General features: G+C 36.8%; 1 protein-coding gene across 1 annotated transcript in view; it reads right to left on the bottom strand.

Moving 5' to 3' along the window:
* Window positions 1-1313: 1313 nt before the first annotated feature.
* The window catches only part of LOC123759412 (ADAM metallopeptidase with thrombospondin type 1 motif A), a 353349-nt gene continuing 343106 nt past the window's right edge, over window positions 1314-11556 (bottom strand). Inside the window, 1 exon segment of the mRNA XM_069335228.1 lies at window positions 1314-11556. This exon segment is cut by the window's right edge and continues 712 nt beyond it. The gene's annotated coding sequence lies outside the window, so the exon portion shown is untranslated.

Here is an 11556-nt window from a genome sequence, read left to right as displayed (position 1 = left end):
AGCAGCTTAGGCTATTTCTACCCCCCCCCCCATCCTCTCCCCAGGATGCAACCCCACAACAAACTAACAAGTAAGCAATTATCAAAAGAAGGCACCAAGCCGGGAGACTATGTGGCACCATCAAAGTTGCATGATGTTCAAAAGGCGCTAGATATCACCAAGGATGCCAATATGAGAACAAAAGTACATAAGGCGAGTGATGTCAAAGGTATCTGATCAATCAAGGATTCTATTGAGGTCAGGACATTCAACAAGTGTATGACGACTGTCAGAGGGACCATACAGCTCAGAAATTGAGGAGCAGAGCGGTGCTGCTTTAAATAGTGCCCTTGCTGAGATACCAACTCTAATTTACAAAAAAAAACTCCAGATTTTTAACTCCTGCCATTGCATTGCTGTACAACAAGTCACTTGAACTCGACACCTTTCTTGATATTCTAAAAAAAAAGCAAGAGTAACCCCTGTCCATAAATGTGGTGATCTCACTGATGTCAACAACTTCAGACCTATATCAATTCTGTCAAATTTGTCGAAAATATTTGAAAAACTAATCTACAAGCAGCTTTACTCTTATCTAGACAAACACAATATACTTGGCTCTTGCCAATATGGCTTCAGACCCAAAAAAGCACCAACGATGCAGTTATTAGTATGATTAACTTGATACATGCAGGTCTTGATAAAAAATGAGTTCCCTGTTGGGTTATTTGTTGACCTACATAAGGCTTTTGATACTGTCAACCACCAAAACCTTCTTCTTAAATTAGATCATTATGGAGTCAGAGGTCACTCCCTCCAATATCTTTAGTCTTACCTTACTGACAGGCTCCAGTATGTTTCTGTGAATAATTCCATTTCTCCCACTCTACCCATCAACATTGGTGTTCCTCGGGACAGCATACTGGGCCCTCTCCTTTCCTACATACATTAATGACCTTCCACATGCCTCTCAAATCCTCAAACCAATTCTATTTGCTGATGATACAACCTTCATTTTCTCCAGTCCTAACCTTCAGTCTACCTGTTAACTACCATGGGGTAGGTAGGTAGATTACCCGATGTCATTCAGTAACCTGGCTGGAATGCCAAGTGACCTAGATTGCTGTCAGAGTTTGGTACACAATACCTCAGACTAGACTTTGGCTTAATTACACCAAAGGAATACTAGGGTACAAATTAGCAGGCACTTACATTCTATAGGTATTGCCATACATGGGCCAACAAGCCTTCTGCAGTTTCCTTAATTCATATGTTCTTATTATAGATTAATTGCAACTCTCTTCATTATGTGTTTTTATAAATAAAGATAATCATTATCATTATAAATTTTATTTAGAACCTAAACTACAGGATTTTTTTTTCAACTAAAAGCTTATTATAGAAATCTGTACAGAATGTAAAAAAAAAAATCTTAATTAATTTCGAGATTACATGAACATATTGTTATGCATAACTTTTTTTTTTAATATATACATGACTTCAAGGGATGAGGAACATCCTAACCTCCACCTGTAAAAAAATTACAATAAAATAAAATAGAACAAATGTATTACTTATAAATAATATAGTACTGTAGTGACTAGAATGACACTTCATAACACATGTGCAACTGATATAAAATATTTACATATATTTACAAATATGCACAATAAATGAACAGCTAAACAAATAGTTCAAACACAAAAGATATAAGATTGGAATGGTAGAACATGACTTAAACAATGTCACAAAGCTATCTTTAGAGACAAACATCACTATGTAATTTAAAACATGTTTTCCATATTAAGACTATTTAACCTCAGTCCACTGTAAACAGAAATGTATCCCAAAAGTGCTCATTAACAGTATTAGGTAACAAATAGCTAGTCAGAACAGAGTGAACACCTTGGGCACAGGCTTTAACTGCAGCATAATCAGCAAGATGGTTAATTCTTAGTATTATTTCATCTCGCCAATTACATTCATAGTTCATCTACTGATGCTAGAAAGAGTTAGATAAGCTTCACTAATTGCACATTAAAACTTTTTAGAATAAAAAAGTTTTATGTGCAGTGAAGAAGTCTGTGATTCACAGAACATTCACATAGTTTGTGTTGACATGAATGGGTTCATTTGTGTCCTTTTTTTAAATCTATAGTACTGTATAGATCAAATTTTATGTTTTATTTTAATATGCTAAAAACATATTACAATGTTTACATGATGCATAGTACACTGGTACTGTACTGTAAATGTGTTAATGCCTCTGATCACTTTCATTAAAATACAATAGCAAACCAATGATTATTCTTTTAAATTCAGTTATGCAGATACTCTACATGGTCGATCATATTTAAACTTTTCATGATAATACTTTTCCTCAGTTACAAGGTAACTAATGGATAAATGAATGTACATTTAGTATTTTTATCCAATATCATTATTCAATCCAACTACTTTATGTATTTTGTTCACATTCACATCATAACACACAGGTTATTATGAAAATAATGTTCTTACATGAAAAATAAAAATACATTTATTTGTGATCCTATATAACTTAGGATTGCTTTTGCATCCCCTCAGATCCTAAGCTTAATGAGGTAAACATATAAACGTACAGTATAAAGTAAATGCAGTGATCTTCAGGGATGTCCATAGTTGGACGAGTTGAGCACTATCATACACACACACGGTTGCCTCTGTTGTATTTAGAATCATTTGTAAAATAGTGAGACACAATGTACAGGGATTATGTTAATCCAGAGTTAATCTTGACAATTTTAGAAATGCTATATAAAACACGTGAACTCAAGTTACACGGGGTTCCTACTTGAAATTGTGAAACAGGGGGTTTCTCCCTTTCTTTTGTTTGCCTATGTCATTATGACACAATGGTTGCAAGAGAAACAGGACAAATAAAAAGTGAGAAATAATGACCCTTAGAGAAAAATGGCTTAATGAAAATTTTGAACAATCAACAAATTTTCATAAACTTATGATAATTTGATATACTGTAATCAAAATGCAAAAATTACATTGGCATTACAAAGAAGAAAAATAAAACTACTAAATTTTATGAATGAAATAGTTGTGACTGGTAAACATGATATCCCAGCTGTTAAAGAAGAAATGCAAAATGTGTTTTTATTTATTTATATTAACAGTGTCCTAGTTGCTAAGGAAATTCAACAGAATGTCAAGATTTGCTAGGGGCTGATATACAGGACAAAACAAAGTTTTTGAAGTGATCGTAATTAATGTTCCTTTACCTGTATGAAACTTTCATTAAAACAATGACTGTGTAAAACCTTTTTTCATGTTAACCAGCAATCTTAAAATCAATGTACAATGTGAAACGTACATTTCATTGGTTATATAGAAATAAAATAATAAAACTGTCACTGAGCACATTAGCAAACAGTGGATTTGAAAGGCTACTGGATGACTTTCTTTCTATGCAAAATCCAAGCTCCTGCAAAATGGCTTAAGCATCCACTGAGAAATCCAAGTACTCCCCAACACCAGACAGATCTGCAAAACTAAGCCGAGCAGCAACATTTGTGGCACGGGCAAGAATGCTAACTGAGAGACCAAAATATAACCCAACCAGGTACGTACCTGTGAGGGAACCAACTAGGGCTTCCACCAGGTGACCAAGAGCAAACAGAGCCTGGTCATCCTAGAAGGAACCAGACCCCTGGCATGTAGACAACAGACTGGTTGGGAGCCCAATCCAGCTAGTCACTAAGATAAGACAAGAAGCGGACTTCCACTAACTGAAGATGAGAAACCAAGACCCTCTTCAACCATTGGAAAAATCTGGAGAGAGAGATTCAAAGCAAAGATAAGAACCCAGAAGCAGTAACAGATGCCCCAACAAAAATCAAAATCAGTCCCTGAAGCTGAAGCTAGGAAGCATTAGGTTAGGATGTGCCAAGGAACCTTCCACAGGGTCAGGAACACCTGTCATGCCAAAAGGACCAGAAAAAAGATGGTCATGTAAAAAATATGGCAAAAAATGATGGGATGCAAACCAGAGAGGCTGAGAGCAGACCACAGGACCAGCAAGTCCTGTGGCCCACATGGAAACCAGTAACTGACAAGATATCTGCTGTGGATGAAGTCTAACATGACCATCCTGGCTTCCAACTAACTTGCAATGACAAAATGGTGTTGCAGGGTAGACCCACAATGCAAAAAGAAGGGGATGAAGACAACCCTTATAGCAGGCTTTTCATATAACAAATTATATGAAAAGATATTAAGGAACCCAGACAAAGAAAGAGATCTAGAACTGGTTTATAGCATAGTCTTCCTTCATAATGCCTTTTTACAGTATGTGGTCCTCTGGTACTTAAACCAGAGGATCACATACTGTAAAAGATATTATGAAGGAAGACTATGCTATACTTTCAAACAACAGAATTGCTTTTAAATACTGTACATGGACACTGAAATACTAAAGAAATTGCTTACAACATTTGTGAGACTGAAATTCGAATATGCAAGAGATTTATGGTGCCCATATCTCATGAAGCACGTCAATAAATTAGAAAGGATGCAAAGATATCCTACTAAATGGCTTCCAGAATTGAAAAATAGGAGTTACGAGGAGAGGCTGGAGGTGCTAAATATGCCCTAACAAGAAGATAGAAAAGAGGCGGTAAGATCATTAACCCTTCCACGGCGTATCACATCTGGAGCCAAGCCGTGCAGGCCAATTATCTGCAAACTGCACATAATGGCTGGAGTTGTTTTAAAGTACTCATAAGATTTAAAAGTCTTGCACATACACATAACTCACATTGCTTCCTCAGGCCTCCAGTAACCATCCCCCATCTTAAAAAAAATTCCAACCTCCCTCAGTTTCGTTCTAAGGTCTTCGTAACAAGACGAGAATCATGTCTGACACTTCAACATCCAGTGTCTGGATGTGCAAAATGGCCATACTAGGAGCCCTAGAACTTTTAACAATGGCAAATGAGTAATTACCATGTATATTTACAGGGAAAATGTATGCTATATGCAAGCACTGTACTGTCAAGGAACCAGTCGGCCGAGCGGACAGCACGCTGGACTTGTGATCCTGTGGTCCTGGGTTCAATCCCAGGCGCCAGCGAGAAACAATGGGCAGAGTTTCTTTGACCCTATGCCCCTGTTACCTAGCAGTAAAATAGGTTCCTGGGTGTAAGTCAGCTGTCACGGGCTGTTTCCTGGGGGTGGAGGCCTGGTCGAGGACTGGGCCGCGGGGGACACTAAAAAGCCCCGAAATCATCTCAAGATAACCTCAAGATATAAGATTTAGGCTTATACATATATATACAGTATTATAAATTGTCAATCACACTATCGTGGAAATAAAATTTGATTTAATTAGGTACTAGGAGACTCGAACAGCCGACCCCATGATGTGAGGCAGAAACTCTTCCACTGAGCAATCGGGAGGTCCAATAGGAAAGATTTCAGAGGCAGGAAACCCCTGCCCAACAGAGATTTTATACTTTCCCCGCCTCCCTCTAAATCACAAGAGGAAATTAATGATCTATGCCTATGTCATATAAATTGTCAACCACACTATTTTGGAAATAAACATTTCATTCACTTAGGCACTAGGAGACTCGAACTGACAACCCCATGGTGTGGAAGGGCTTCTGCCTCACACCGTGGGGTTGGCGGTTTGAGTCTTCTGGTGCATAAGTGAATGAAATACTGTACTGTATATATTAGTAAGAACAGATATATGGTGTGTATATTTATGCACATATATACTGCATATACTGTACTGTACTGTACTTATATTTTCAAAGTAATACATAATGGATACCACCTTTGACACATTAATATGACTTGTTAGTATGAAAAAACTAAATAAGTAAAGTCAGAAACAATGAAAATAAATCGACAAAATTATTCCTGTGTGATACCTCACCTCATTTTTACTTTCATTTTTGTGCTTCTTGGATACTAATTAACAATGTAAAAAAAATTCAGAACAATTTTTTTTGTACACCATAAAAAAAAGGTACAGTATTTCATGTCAACATTTAACAGGTGAGCAGTGCAGGGGTTAAGTCCACTGGATAGTAACTGGATTTGACAAAATAGACAAGAATTTTTTTTTTAAACCTAACTGTGTGATAAGGAAACAAAGTCCAAGTTGGCAGGAAGTTAGAATTAAAGCGCAGAGAAGGAAAACCGGCAAACTAAGAAATAACAGAGAATTCAACAAGCAATGATAGAAAAAGTCAAAAGGACTGTCTAAATAAATTACTCTTGTTAAATTAATAAAGACATGAATTGTCATAGTTACCCAACTGAAAAGAAGTGATCTACACGGAAAACAAAGCACCTTTCTCTATACTGTACAAGGAAGCACAAATATTATCATTAAGTAGTTTATACAGTCAAATCTATAATTTTTTATACAAATGATGAAAATATTTTTATAATACATCTAGGTGGATGTAATGGACTTAACAAAATCCATGAAAAATTCTGCAATAATTTTTAATTGTTTGCTATGTGATGTTATTGTGTACCAGTAGCCTGTGATTATCATCAAATCATAATCAAATCATAAATTTACAATCAAATCATAAATCCTCACTCGGGGCACCAAACGGGTTGGACAAGTATATGAGTGGGATTGGGTGGTTATAGAATAGGAGCTGCCTCGTATGGGCCAATAGGCCTTCTGCAGTTACCTTTGTTCTTATGTTCTTATGTTCTTATAATTTGGTCTTTCCCGCCAGTGTTTGAATCTATTTCTGGACGATGTTTCGAGACAGAATCTTAGCAATGGAGTAGGTTGCAAGAGACTCTACCTTTGAGCTTGTCAGGAGCAGATTTATGTGCAATATAAGTTTAAATATTACATTATAGGCCTATATAAAGTACTCAATCTTGTTTTTGCCAATTACTGTACTGTATACAGTATGTACAAAAATATAGTTATTCCATTATAGTGTAAATTACATCTAACTTGAACATCACCCTTACATGAGAAGTCAGCAAACTGCATCGATGTACAGTATGTCCATGGGCTCAGTGTTCACCCACCCGTCTTCATCCTGACTCGCACGAAACTAGAAAAGCCTTAAATATTTGTGTTTTCCCTACTTTCTAGCAGGGCTTAGTGGGTTCCTTAAGCTAACCATCTGGATACGTCTACACATCGTGTCATGTTTCGTCAGGAACTTGCGAGTCATTTACCAGAGACCAGAGACCCAAACCTGGTCTACTCAAAGTGGAACAAAGAGCAGGGGTATGCTAAATCAACCTAACCTAGAGAATAAGCCACCAAAAAGATAGAGCAAAACAACATAAACAACCCTCCTACTGCTAGGTGGCATTCCTAGGAGCTTGGATCTTCATTTGTTCCTCACTTGTTCAGGGAGCAAAGCAACTTCCAATTTTTTTTTTACATCACTTAGATAATTACATGTGGTGGGAAAGCCACTCAGTAGCGTGACAATGCCATTGCATGCTATTATGCTCAGTGCCATAATTTATGAGATTCCAATGGGAGTCAGCTCAGAAAGTAGGCAGGAAGCAGTTATTAGAATGTGATGATAAAAAAATTATATATAAATGTGAATTGTATGATAAAATAAATAATGAATATGTATAAATAATGTAACAACAAGTATAAAAACTCATAATTGGCAGCCTGACATTTGTGCATATGAACCAGTCATGTGCACAACTTTACTGAGTATTATTAATATTTATAAAAAATCTATGAGAATATTAATTACTCCACTTAAACATTAATAGCATATCAACAATAGTATTTTGTATATTTTTACTCTAGGTCTAGTCCAAACAGCCAACCAGGGCTGCTCAATTACTAATCCCTAAAATAAAGAAATTCCAATATACATCAAATAAAGCAAGGCATTTTGCCTTTTAAATATTTAACTCTTCTGAATACTGTACAGTACCTACAATACAAAGGCATACCATTTTGTAGTTTACAGATTAGAGACTGCATCTATGGTACCACTTAAGGTTTTCCATTGTGAGAGACAGGAAGTCTGCTAGGATTATTAAGGTCCTAAAACAGCCAATGGATGACCTTTCCCATGATGGAACCCATAACAGTTGCCTAACTCCCAAATACCCATTTTCTGCTAGGTAAACAGAGGCAGCGGGTATAAAGAAACATGCACAACATACTCACAAAAACTCAAAACACAGGATCATTCAGATGGGAGCTAACTGTGCAGAACACTGCTGTTAAAGTAATCTGCATTAAACGTTTAACATTTTGGTTGCGACACTAATTTTCATCTTTTTCCTAACAAAGTGTCTAAAAAAACACAATTTTGAAAATTGCACGTTTTGTTACATGTCTACCCAGTGAGCCTTTTTAGTCGCTTTAACATCAGCCGTCATCAGTCGATGACGTCAGACTGACGTTAAAGCGACCATAAATATCCTCTGGGTAACAGGATTTTTAGAACCCTGTTCTTTCAAGCTGTTCACTAAAAAAATACAAAGATGAATTATTGGTAAAAAAAAAAAAAAAAAAATTTAATTACAAGACAAAAATATAGTTTTAAAGTCTCAGTTTTCTAATAGATAATATGGACAAAGTAACTTATAAACCATAATACTATGTGTGTTTCCTTGAGGAAAGCGAGAGGGAGATTTGTGAGTACTGTCCTTGACAGTATGTGAGCTATGCTTGTGGTGTCCTGTTTTCCTAACAATCTTGGTCATATAACACTTTGAAACTACCTCCCTTTTAGTTTTACCCCCAATTAAACTTGTAAATATCTCCTAATTATTCTTATACATATATGGCCAAAATGCTCTGGGTCATAGTAGGATTATGTAGTGTACATTTCTTACTTACAAATTCTCCACTATATTGTGTATCAAGTATAGGCACTTTTGTATAAATAAAATTGTATTATTTATTATGATGATGATGATAATGATGGTTTTAGTATGCACCACCTTCTCACTTAGCTTGTTTCAACCTTCTACAACTGTTTGCAAAAAGAGAGCTTTCATATGTTTTTTGGCACCTTTATTTCCTTTAGTTTGAATCATTGGCTTCTTGTTTTTGAAGTTGCAGTTTCAAAAATTCCTCCTTGTCTATTTTGTCAATTCCAGATAATACAGTATTTTGAATGCAGTGATCATATCACTATCTTCTAGCTTCTCCATATTTAACACCGCTAGCATCTTCTTGTAGCTCTTATTTTACACTTCTGGAACCCATATAGCAGCATCTCTGAACTTTTTCAGTTTACCGAAAGGCACCGTACAACTGATATATGATATTTTATGATATGGGCACCGTACAACTGCTCAATATTCTAATTTTGGTCTCACAAATATTGTGAACAATGTCTTTAATATGTGATCATTATTGTATCTAAAAGTATTTCTAATGTTGAAAAGTGTAGCATAGGTTTCTCATAGAGTGCCCTTTATGTGGTCCTCCGGTGACAGTTTATCCATGACCACTGGGTACTATCACATTTGCTTTCACATTTATGTATATGTATCTAACATTGAAGGAGATAATTTGTTTACTGCAACATTCACATGTGATTCAAAGGTAACTAATTACCCTAAAATGTTCTCATATAATTATGTGATTTTACTAAGGAGATTTATATGTATTTTCTATAAAGTGCTATTATGATTTTGGTTGTGGTATCATACACACAAAGACAAATAATATTGCTATTGCACAAGGTTACAGTCTAATGATCTAAAAATAATAATTACACAGTAACGTTTTTTTAATTGGTATTGCTTTCTTAACCACTGCACTGCACAGAGTGCCTTAAGGCACCGAACTGGGGATGTGCAGAGTGCCATATGGGACTTTTAGGTATAGGGAGTGATTCAAAAGTCCTGCGGGTACACGAGGTTCACATTCCGTGCCACAGGACTCCTGTAAACAAAAGCCACCTTGAAAAAATTCATCAGCATCCATACTGGCTGTAAGGGCCTCACACATGCAGCAGCAGCTCACAGTACAGCTGTGCAGCTAGGGGCCACAGCACCACTTAGTAATGATGAATAAAATAGGTAACTGCAATTATTTTGCATTGATAATGTCATAGATGATCCTGATTGTGATAAAGATTATGTACAGTGTTCAGATATCAATGAATACAATGCCAGTTATGTATTCATAGCGTGAGGTAGAGAGAGAGACAGCACCCAGCCACTGTTTCCTGCATCTACGCATCATGAAATGACCGCATGTTCCTTCACAATATAACCTTGTGGAAATGGATTGATATTCAGAATTTTGTGACAGGAATGTGGTAATAACAGCAGTTTTGTAGCTGGTCATATCGAGATGTGTAGAATATTGGAGGCATTGTCTTGCATCACGCAACTACTGGCATCATCTGCTAGTATCATGTGGCTCCATGCTGTGTTTTGATTTCATCACCATACCCACCAGAACTGTTTATTACTTTGTTATGGTGCATATCAATGTTGAAAGTGATATATATATAATGTGTGTATATAGCGTAATAACAGCAAGAACACTGGTTGATCTAAGAATATAATATACCTGTCACCATACATGAGCCTCATCTTTTTGAGCATAGCGATGTTTCACACATTTAACTATATAAATTCCACAAATTACACACTAATGAATAATATTACTGCAAAAAACTAGATATAAAACCATTCAGACACTGAAATAATTATGTAAAAATGTTCCACCAAAAGTATTTACATGAAAATAATTTTGAAAAATTATATTTGCGGGAACTGCCGCCTCACGAGCGAGGCGAGCACATCAGGGCGCCTACTCCCTCAGCCCCATCATAGCTAAAGTATGTCACATACAATAATTGAGTTTAATTTCCCTTGATCAGAGACTGCATTTTAACAATACAAGATAAAATAATTTTGTCGAAACAATTTTTTGCGGCGCATGTCATATTATAATGCGCTGTAGTTAAGCAGTTAATGCATTATACTTCTTGGTAGTGAAACATATGCAGTTTTGCTTTCCCTGTTCGGTTTATATATAAAAATATACAGCTTATATATATTTTTTTTTTGTCCTATCATCATGCAAACATTCACACTAAGTAAAAGATAAATCTCAAAATCTGTGGGGGCAAAATGCCACTAAGTGACTCCTGTGTACCTGCCAGGGTACATCATCCAGGGACTCCTGTGTACCTGCCAGGGTACCATCATCCAGGGACTCCTGTGTACCTGCCAGGGTACATCATCCAGGGACTCCTGTGTACCTGCCAGGGTACCATCATCCAGGGACTCCTGTGTACCTGCCAGGGTACATCATCCAGGGACTCCTGTGTACCTGCCAGGGTACCATCATCCAGGGACTCCCGTGTACCTGCCAGGGTACCATCATCCAGGGACTCCTGTGTACCTGCCAGGGTACCATCATCCAGGGACTCCTGTGTACCTGCCAGGGTACCATCATCCAGGGACTCCTGTGTACCTGCCAGGGTACATCATCCAGGGACTCCTGTGTACCTGCCAGGGTACCATCATCCAGGGACTCCTGTGTACCTGCCAGGGTACCATCATCCAGGGACTCCTGTGTACCTG

This window comes from Procambarus clarkii, chromosome 32 (assembly GCF_040958095.1).
Source record: "Procambarus clarkii isolate CNS0578487 chromosome 32, FALCON_Pclarkii_2.0, whole genome shotgun sequence".
Lineage (NCBI taxonomy): Eukaryota > Metazoa > Arthropoda > Malacostraca > Decapoda > Cambaridae > Procambarus > Procambarus clarkii.
The sequence above is the reverse complement of the archived record's forward strand: the minus strand, read 5'-3'. Positions and strand labels throughout refer to the sequence as shown.